Source organism: Diaphorina citri, unplaced genomic scaffold, assembly GCF_000475195.1.
Source record: "Diaphorina citri unplaced genomic scaffold, Diaci psyllid genome assembly version 1.1 scaffold4458, whole genome shotgun sequence".
Taxonomy (NCBI): Eukaryota; Metazoa; Arthropoda; class Insecta; order Hemiptera; family Psyllidae; genus Diaphorina; species Diaphorina citri.
Window position 1 is genome coordinate 1 of NW_007381857.1, and position 10943 is coordinate 10943.

The 10943-nt window shown below is 39.4% G+C and overlaps 1 long non-coding RNA gene across 1 annotated transcript; it reads left to right on the forward strand.

Moving 5' to 3' along the window:
- Positions 1 to 5241: 5241 nt before the first annotated feature.
- On the forward strand, positions 5242 to 6404 carry LOC113472245. The gene is made up of 2 exons (XR_003394647.1): positions 5242 to 6200; positions 6309 to 6404. It is a non-coding gene; the product is annotated as an uncharacterized LOC113472245 (long non-coding RNA).
- The last annotated feature ends 4539 nt before the right edge of the window (positions 6405 to 10943 follow it).

Consider the following 10943-nt stretch of genomic DNA (forward strand, 5'->3'; position numbering starts at 1 on the left):
GGCTGGCTTTTTCCTATCCTGTCACTCTTCTCTTTTGGATTTCGGGACGATTTTTATAAACGTTGGATCAACTTAGAAGAAAGTGAGCTCTATTATTATGTGGTCGAATTCTCAAATAAATGAGGATACAATTCCATGCATCGGCTGGAATCGAACCTACGCCCTCCTGTTTACCAGGCGAGCGCCTTGACCACTGCGCCATCGAGGCTAGACCAAAACTCTTTAACTCTTCGTAAGTTTTGTGAAGTGAAGATGCTTTTAACACGTGTCCTTTTCTGGCGTTTGTTTTTGTTTGACTTTTTTTTCTTCAGTAAATAAAGCACTTTTAGAAAAAGAAAAGCGTGAATATTTGAGAAACTGAGAAATAATGGATACCTAATGGATTTAGTATATTTTGTCTACTAAAAATGATTTTTTTTCCTTCAGTAAATAAGGCAGTTTTAGAAAAAGAAAAGCGTGAATATTTGAGAAACTGAGAAATAATGGATACCTAATGGATTTAGTATATTTTGTCTACTAAAAACTTAGATTTTTTTTCTTCAGTACCTAAATAAGACACTTTTAGAAAAAGAAAAGCGTGAATATTTGAGAAACTGAGAAATAATGGATACCTAATGGATTTAGTATATTTTGTCTACTAAAAAGAATCAGGAAGTTCAGATTAGAACTCACAATACTTGAGAAATATAATGAAAAGCTCATTGTAAGTTTTTAATTGATTGGTGAATTGTTCCATGAATTACTAAATCATTATTCCACAGTACTCATTTCATTAAAAAAAAAAAAACACTTCTTATGAGTGATGAGAGTGTGTCAAGAAACAAGGATTACCTGACTTTGTTTCATTAATCAATACCTACTTAATGGTCACCAAAGAAGTCTTTTGATAAAAAAATGATGGTTCTTGAAAATGGTTCAATTTACCATCATCTCAAAACCTACAAATTAATACCCAAGATGCAAGCAAAACATATGGCTGGCTGCATAAGGCAAAATGGTTTCTCTGTAATGTAACACAATCAGTTGAGATTCTACATGAAAGTTCCATTCTATATACATGACAGCAGATAAGAGAATTAAGAGATCTAGTTCTGACATTGAAAATGATTTGTAGCATGAAAGTTTCACCAAAGTTCAATGTACTGGGCCTGAGGCCTGACCCCCATAACTTGGGCTCTAGAAGATCTACGTTGCAATGGTGGATAGAAGGGGGCATTGCATCATATGGTGACATAACAGAAGGGCTATCCGAGAGGGGTTTTTCAAAAGGAGTTATTAATAGATTTCCAATTAAGTTTGAACAAATGGAATTTAGACTTGTAAAACATGCACATCACCGTTAGCTTTGTGTTTATCACACAAGGGTATTGACATCCCTGCTCCAAACTGTCGGTCAATAAAATCGAAATATCTCGACTTCTAGGAATCGTAGAAACGTGAATCTTGGATCTACTTACAGCATTTTTCTTGGACTTTAAGGCAGACAAGGTCTGCGGCGGGTTAGGCCTCTAGTTTCCCATGATTATCATGTTTTATCACTTGAAAAGAAATTTACACACTTTTGCTTGAACTTTAACATGGAGGAATGAGGATGTGCGCATAGGAGTTATTAATAGATTTCCAATAAAGTTTGAACAAATGGAATTTAGACTTATAAACATGCCCATCACCGTTAGCTTTGTGTTTTTATCACACAAGGGTATTGACATCCCTGTAAATAAACACTTTATGAGAAATATTTTGCCATGCAGGAATGCATGTCTTTTAGTTTGACTCTCAGAGAGGGCATTTTTTCCCCTTCTTGGTTCCGAACCCAGTCAATCAATTGGGGTACCAGAACCCTATTTTTTTCTCAGTGTAGGTACAAAATCCAGATACTTGGAATCTAGATTATAAACATGCCCATCACCGTTAGCTTTGTGTTTTTATCACACAAGGGTATTGACATCCCTGCTCCAAACTGTCGGTCAGTAAAATCGAAATATCTCGACTTCTAGGAATCGTAGAAACGTGAATCTTGGATCTACTTACAGCATTTTTCTTGGACTTTAAGGCAGACTTATTCCTCTGATTTAAGTTGTTGGAATGCTATATTACAGTGTCAAGCTTTCCGATATAGAGTCCCATACTAGAGTTCCGAACCCAGTCAATCGATTGGGCTATAAGAACCCTATTTTTTTTTTCTCAGTAGAGGTACAAAATCCAGATACTTGGAATCTAGATTCCTATATGTAGGTACAAAATTGTGTAATGCAATTCTCTTTATGATGTCGAAGTCACACGGAAACGTAATGCAAGAATGCGAAAAACAATGTTGACATTGAAAAAAAAACTTACCAAGAATTTCATCATTAAGTATCCGGTTCAGTTGCTCCGGACTCAAATACCGAATCAGTTTGCCGAGACATCCGGCTACGCAGGTCCGGATTCCATCTTCCTCGCCGGACAGCATCTCGCGTAGCATCATGTACATAGACTTGCGTACCGTGAGGATGTGCGCATGCGCGTCAAAAGAGAAACTTGCATTCCCATGACGTCACCACCAAGGAGGTTGTGTTTCGTGGATTCAAGTTGTGCTGACAAAAGTGAAGCAACTTTTGTGTAAAGCATATTGTATATCTTCATAGTTTCACGGCGGCATCATAACTTCGCTAGTTGCATATGAGGATGTGCGCATGCGCGTCAAAAGAGAAACTTGCATTCCCATGACGTCATTACCAAGGAGGTTGTGTTTTGTGGATTCAAGTTGTGCTGACAAAAGTGAAGCAACTTTTGTGTAAAGCATATTGTATATCTTCATAGTTTCACGGCGGTATCATAACTTCGCCAGTTGCAATACATAATGTAACACTCATCTTTAAAAAAAAAATGTACATATTCGCAAAGGTTTTCCAGCTCTTTCAGCCAGCTTAGTTGGCTTGGTTGGTAGCGCGTCTGCCTTGTAAGCGCTAGGCCGCGGGTACCATGCTCACCCGGGGCGGATTTTATCCTGATGGGATAAGGTTCTTCTCTTTTGGATTTCGGGACGATTTTTATGAACGTTGGATCAACTTAGAAGAAAGTAAGCTCTATTATTATGTGGTCGAATTCTCAAATAAATGAGGATACAATTCCATGCATCGGCTGGAATCGAACCTACGCCCTCCTGTTTATGTGCGCATGCGCGTCAAAAGAGAAACTTGCATTCCCATGACGTCATCACCAAGGAGGTTGTGTTTCGTGGATACAACTTGTGCTGACAAAAGTGAAGCAACTTTTGTGTAAAGCATATTGTATATCTTCATAGTTTCACGGCGGCATCATAACTTCGCTAGTTGCAGTACATATTCGCAAAGGTTTTCCTCTTTCCAGCCAGCTTAGTTGGTAGAGCGTCTGCCTTGTAAGCGCTAGCGCTAGGCCGCGGGTACGATGCCCGCCCAGGGCGGATTTTATCCTGAAGGTGAGGTTCCTTCTCGGAACGGCTGGCTTTTTCCTATCCTGTCACTCTTCTCTTTTGGATTTCGGGACGATTTTTATAAACGTTGGATCAACTTAGAACAAAGTGAGCTCTATTATTATGTGGTCGAATTCTCAAATAAATGAGGATACAATTCCATGCATCGGCTGGAATCGAATCTACGCCCTCCTGTTTACCAGGCGAGCGCCTTGACCACTTCGCCATCGAGGCTAGACCTAAAAAACTCTTTAACTCTTCGTAAGTTTTGTGACGTGAAGATGCTTTTGACACGTGTCCCTTTTCTGGCGTTTGTTTTTGTTTGATTTTTTTTTCTTCAGTAAATAAGGCACTTTTAGAAGAAAAAAAGCGTGAATGTTTGAGAAACTGAGAAATAATGGATAATGGATTTAGTATAATAATAGTAATAATAATAATAGTGCTTATTTATACTGCTCGCATAGGACTGAAAAGTCCCTTTACTCCAGCAGTAGGCTACTACAAAAAAATAAAATAAAATAAAAATAAATCTAACATATAAAAATGAATAAATAATAATGATGATGATAAAAAAAATAAGATAAAATAAAAAATAAATCTAACATATAAAAATGAATATTTGTTTGTTTGAACTTTATGCCTGGCCAAACCGCTCATCCGATTGCTATGAAACTTTGTCAACTTATTGCTTGCACTCCCGTGAAGGTTATAGGCTATTTTCCGGTTCGTTTTTGTTAAGCTACGCCCAGCAAGACCACTAAATGGATGAGTGACATGAACGCCCATGCCTTAAGGATTTACTAGCAGAAATCGGCTAGTAATTTATAAAATAAGGAAGGTAAAAAGATGAGAGAGAGACTTTAAGATCCGTTCACACTATGGCTGTAGCGGCGCGCGATTTTGATTTTTTTTAATTTGAATGACATTTGTTACCCCCTGTATCTTTGGTTCAAATTGAACCACAGGATGGCAAAAATTACAAAAACTGCTCCAAAAGACCTTTAATTTGATATATTGGTCGACCAGGTTTGGATAAGTCCTTCTATGGGGACAGACAGACAGACTGACGACACCGAAGCGAATACAACAGTCCGTCCACTATACATTTTATTATTACTATTGTAATTTAATAAAGGAAGGACGGACTAAAAATTAGAAAAAAAAAAAAAATAAAGAAGAATTTACTGAAGAAAATTTAAACAATAAATATTGGTGGGGATACTACAAAATGAAGTATAATTTGCTTAGAAATAAAAATGGCGATGAAACGCATCTGAATTTCAGGAGAGAAAATTCTCAAATTATATTGAGGATACATTTCCATACCTCGGCTGGGATTGAACCCACGCTCCTGTTTACCAGGCGACCACTACACCATCGTAGCAGGCAATCCAAATCGCAAGTCAAATTCAGTATTAACAAGATCCAGATTCGGGTAATTATGAAATATAGGATAATCCGGATCTATCTATCCAGATAATATTTATACCTCCAATCGTAAGCATAAGCACTCACCAAGAATTTCATCATTCAGAATCCGGTTCAGTTGCTCCGGACTCAAATACCGGATACCGGATGAGTTTGCTGAGACATCCGGCAACACAAGTCCGGATATTTTTCTCTCAGTTATCTTACAAATATCCTTCTCATTTATTACTTACTATTTCAATTACTCACCTGTAAGCGCCAGGCCGCGGGTTCAATTTCCGCCCGGGACGGATTTTATCCTGATGAGATAGTGTTCGTTCTCGGAACGGCTGGCTTTTTTCTATCCCGTCTTCCTTCTCTCTTCGATTTCGGAAATAGGTAGTATATTGTCTACTAAAAACTTATAAAAAAAAGAGAGACTTTATTTCTCAAATAAATTTACCTAATTACAGACATAGTGAGACAAGGGAAATATTCAAAATGAAAAATAATTCAAGGAGTAAACTATGGCGACTCTGCCCTCTTCCTTGGCAATTGCCATGTAGAAAACTTCGTTTTATTCCTGGGAAAGATAAATAGGTAAGAGATAAACACCTCTGTGGCCGATTGGTCGAGAGCACTGACTCTCAAATCGGAGGTGCTGGGCTGCTGAGTTCGAATCTCGGCCAGGGCGGAAATTTTCTAACCAGATTTTTCCGTTCTTGGACTTGGATAGGCATGTATGTAAAAGAATGTGTCTTGAAGTAATGTGAAAGCGGTACCGAGGGGCAATCTTTGAAAAAAAAAGTAAAAAAACAGGAAAAGAGTGATCAAGAAGCAAGGACAAGGATAACAATTTCAGCAGATTGCATTACTTTCCTTATTAGAGGAAAAGGAAAGTAAAACGTAAAGTAAAACAAGATATAAATCAACGTAAAATGTTTTCTCCACTGATTTTGAAATTCGTTCCCAATTCTTGGTGTACCTTTCGGCGAAAATTTCGGATCGGAACTAGTTCCCTTTTGGAAACTGAATCTTCGATGGTTGGGAATGCGCCATCTTGGATTTCCGATGATTTAGTACAAACACTACCGCGCCACCTAGTGGTGAAACCAATTCCCGTATTTTCCTTTAAAAGAGGAGAAATGAGCTTTAGAAGAGGAGATCTTGGCCCTATTTTCCCTTCCTAAAGTCAGTGCACATTGACATTAGGAAGTTGAAGGTTGAGAGTTGAGTTCTTATAACTGTATATAACACAAGTAAAATACGCGTAAGATTTCGCAGCTGTTTCACCCAAAGTCTCGTTTACACTAGCAGTATTTCGCTGCTATTTTATCAAGGTTTCACTGATTTTACGCAGGTAACTCAGATTCTCCTTTACACTAGAACGTAAGATTTCGCAGCTGTTCTCGTTTACACTACCAGTGTTTCGCTGCTATTTTATCAAGGTTTTACTGATTTTACGCAGGTAACTCAGATTCTCCTTTACACTAGAAGTGTTTTCTTGATGTTTCACCAAGGTTTCGCTGCTGTTTCACCAAGGTTCTTGTTTACACTAGAAGTGTTTCCTTGCTTTATCATCAAGGTTTGGCTGCTGTTTCACCCAAGTTCTCGTTTACACTAGCAGTGTTTCATCCAGTTCTTCTTCTTTGCCTTCTGGTTGATTGGCCACCTTGCGTAGAACCTTAGTAATGACATCACTCAATGCCTCCTTAGCCCCTACATCCAGGAGGTTGAGGCATTCCTGTGAAGAGAGAGGGACAAGAGGTCATATAAGGGTTAATTTTATTTATTTTTTTAAATGTCATACAAGGGTTAATTTATTTAATTACTAATGGCATGAATACGATTTTATTCGACTTTCAATTTTATTTTTTCTTCTTCTTCTTCTTCTTCTTCTTCTTCTTCTTCTTCTTCTTCTTCTTCTTCTTGTTCTCCTTTGAAACTATCAGCTAGCTAGGCTGGTTAGGGTTAGCTGTTCTCCTCCCTGTTTATAGTCCCACAGCTAGACGCTAATCTACTCTCTGTTTAATGTCCCCTAGCATAGTTTTAGAGTGTGACGGTATTAATTAGTCCTTGTTTAGACTGCGGGAGTAGAGGGACTTTTTAGTCTCATTCTGGCAGTATAAGTGTTCGGTTCCGAAATTGTCGTCGTCCGATGCCGTCTCTGTGGTCATCTTACCGGAGACGCCTGAAAAAATGGAGAGAGAAATAAGGAACTTTAATCGTGTTAATTCAATAAGAGAACCGAACTTTTTTCTCTCCATTGGATATTCCTGAAATTTAACCGCTTCTAACTCCGGACCGGCACTGAGTAAATATGTCAAATAGTGGACAAATCTCCGATGCAACTCTGACGTGGAGCGACCGAGATATCAGCGAAAGAGAGAAAAGGGTTTGGTCAAGATGTGACTTTAATGTAGGCCTCGGTTCTCAAGGGTTAAGCGTACTTGAATTCTTGTGGAAAATGTAGACTCCAAGAAAAATTTCAATTACGGCTGTTCTAAATTTCCAACCCAAATAAGAAATTTTAATCGTGTTAACCCATAAGAGAGCCGACCTTTTTTCTCTCCACTGGATATTCCTGAAATTTAACCGCTTCTAACTCCGGACCGGCACTGAGTAAATGTGTCAAATAGTAGACAAATCCCCGATGCAACTCTGACGTGGAGCGACCGAGATATCAGCGAAAGAGAGAAAAGGGTTTGGTGTGACTTTAAGCGAACCAATCATTTGCATGATACAAATTTCTTAACCCCACCTGGAATCGAACACAAGGGTACAAGGCGAGCGCAGTGACCACTACACTATGGGAGCTGGTGACTAACACGGTTGATTATGGTGATATAGAATATGTACAAATCTCAACCTATTGCAGATATTTCGTTACCTGTCTCCCAGGATTCTAATCAGGGGCCCTGTAATATTAACCACAGATGACTGGAGTACATCAGGGGAGGACTATTTACCTGTCTCCCAGGATTCTAATCAGGGGCCCTGTAATATTAACTACGGATGACTGGATCTTCCTTTTCTCTTCGATTTCGGGACGATAAGACCATAGCAGTGACAGTTCCATCTGTCAAACCTCTTAAAAAAAGCGTACTTGAATTCTTGTGGAAAATGTAGACTCCAAGAAAAATTTCAATTACGGCTGTTCTAAATTTCCAACCCACAAATCCTTAGGGATGACTGGAGTACATCAGGGGAGGTGCAGCTAATGACTTCACCGAGGCCGAGGGCTGCTGCTTCCTTCACATCGGGTTCCCCGTTGAGAATTGCCTCGCGGAATACCGGGAGTACTGGAGTTATGCCCTGGGGGTGAGGAGAGGAGAAACATTATGATAATTCCAGGATTACAAATTACAAGAAACTAACAGTCCATTGCTAAAAATGGGACTTTTTTACTTCCCTTTGGAATAATCCGAATTTATTTGTCAAAATCGGTTCTAAACCCTTTGAAAAATAAAAGTTACCATTTTTAAAGGAAAGAATGTCAAAAACTTTAAAGCACTTTCGACAACATTCACCATACCATTTTTAAAGGAAAGAATGTCAAAAACTTTAAAGTCGTTTTTCTCAAAACACAGTTTTCCGACTTACGCCTTGGCCTCAATAGTTGTAAATGGGTATGTGATACATAAAGTTAGTCACTTTCGACAAATTTCACCTTACAATTTTTAAAGGAAAGAATGTCAAAAACTTCAAAATCATTATTCTCAAAACACAGTTTTCGAACTTGCGCCTTTCTTCCATTAATGGCCTCGATTGTTGTAAATGGGTAGGTATGTGATAAAACGGTAAAATCTGGTATGTTATATACATTCTTGAAAAAATATGTATGAACGAAAACTATTCTTAGAAAACTATACACTTCACTTCGCAGGTAGAAGTGTATAAGTTACTTTCCCTCTCTCTCTATCAATATGGACTTTCACAAAGTTACCGAGGCATCCATCAAGATGAAAATATTATTACCTTGGGTAGGCAGAAGCCAGGCAACAGCGTGGTTTCCCCGTCCGTGGCGTTCATTTTGATATCACTCATAGCAAAGCGTACTGACTGTCGTACATCTTGCACATAGTTGGGCAGTTCCTTGGCATCTATAGTTTTGATAACGGCGCCCAATGCCTCCCACGCTGTCACTAACACAGTATGGTCCTGAAAATATAAGGCGTTAAGTTATAGATTAGAATTGACGTATTAAAGAGTTATTTAGGGAAAACATTGATTTTTTGTACTGACTGGCGTACATCATGCACATAGTTGGGCAGTTCCTTGGCATCCATAGTTTTGATAACAGCACCCAGCGCCTCCCACGCTGTCACTAACACAGTATGGTCCTGAATAGAAAATATAAGGCGTTAAGTTATAAAACTTTATTAATTCAGAATAAAGTTTGAATTGTTCTTCATGTTATATGTATAAAAAATTGTATATATATATAAAAAATCAATTTAAAAAAAGAGCGGGGCCTCTAATTTCTTCAAAGTTAGCAGTGAACCCTCTAATTTTTTCAAAGATAACAGTGGGTGACTTTAATGTAGGCCTCGGCTCTCAAGGGTTAAGCGTACTTGAATTCTTGTGGAAAATGTAGACTCCAAGAAAAATTTCAATTACGGCTGTTCTAAATTTCCAACCCACAAATCCTTAGGAACATTGTTTGTTCCCGGATAGATGGGCAGTGTGTGCTGTTCTTGTATGAACGCGAAAAAAAAGGCCATAATAATAACAATAATAAAAGAAGAAAAAAAAATCACACACTCATTTACCTGAAATGCGATACAGAAGATCTCCAAGCAACTTGACGGACGAATATCGTATGTATAATAATAACAATCATAAAAGAAGAAAAAAAAATCACACACTCATTTACCTGAAATGCGATACAGAAGATCTCCAAGCAACTTGACGGACGAATATCGTATGCGCCAATTATCATCGAACAGTCCATTCTCTAGCTCAGGCAGGAGGAGCAGGATGGCCGAATCCGCATACAGGGTAACAATACGTTGACCCGCTTTGAGCGCAGTCTCGCGGACAAACTCGTTTTCATCGGCCAGGGCTTTGAGAATGGGGTTGATGATTTCAGCTCAGGCAGGAGGAGCAGGATGGCCGAATCCGCATATAGAGTAACAATACGTTGACCCGCTTTGAGCGCAGTCTCGCGGACAAACTCGTTTTCATCGGCCAGGGCTTTGAGAATGGGGTTGATGATTTGACCAATGTAGACTGTAAAGTCTTGAGTGAATACCACGGGCAGGTAGATGAACATCATGATGTAACTGAAACAAGTAACAAGTCATTAGTTTTATGTACTACCAGACTAGTTAGTTTGGTTGGCAGCGCGTCTACCTTGTAAGCGCTAGGCCACGGGTTCGATTCCCGCCCGGGGCGGATTTCATCCTGAAGGGGTAAGATTTGGTAAAGTCTTGAGTGAATACCACGGGCAGGTAGATGAACATCATGATGTAACTGAAACAAACAAGTAACAAGTCATTAGTTTTATGTACTACCAGACTAGTTAGCTTGGTTGGCAGCGCGTCTACCTTGTAAGCGCTAGGCCACGGGTTCGATTCCCGCCCGGGGCGGATTTTATCCTGAAGGGGTAAGATTCGTTCTCGGAACGGCTGGCTTTCTCCTATCCTGTCTTCCTTTAGCAAGGGAAATTCAGGCTGGTCTACTCCCTGTTTAAAGTCCCCCAGTCAGACTGAGCTGGTCTACTCCCTGTTTAACGTCCCCCCAGCCAGACTAAGCTGATCTACTCCCTGTTTAACGTCCCCCCAGTCAGACTGAGCTGGTCTACTCCCTGTTTAACGTCCCCCCAGCCAGACTAAGCTGATCTACTCCCTGTTTAACGTCCCCCCAGTCAGACTGAGCTGGTCTACTCCCTGTTTAACGTCCCCCCAGCCAGACTAAGCTGATCTACTCCCTGTTTAACGTCCCCCCAGTCAGACTGAGCTGGTCTACTCCCTGTTTAAAGTCCCCCAGCCAGACAATTCTAATAAATAGATACATATATGAGATGTATTTTAATTACGGGTGAAGAATAGAAAAAAAAGAAAGAAAAAAAAAAAAAAAAAAAAAAAACAACCCCCCCTTG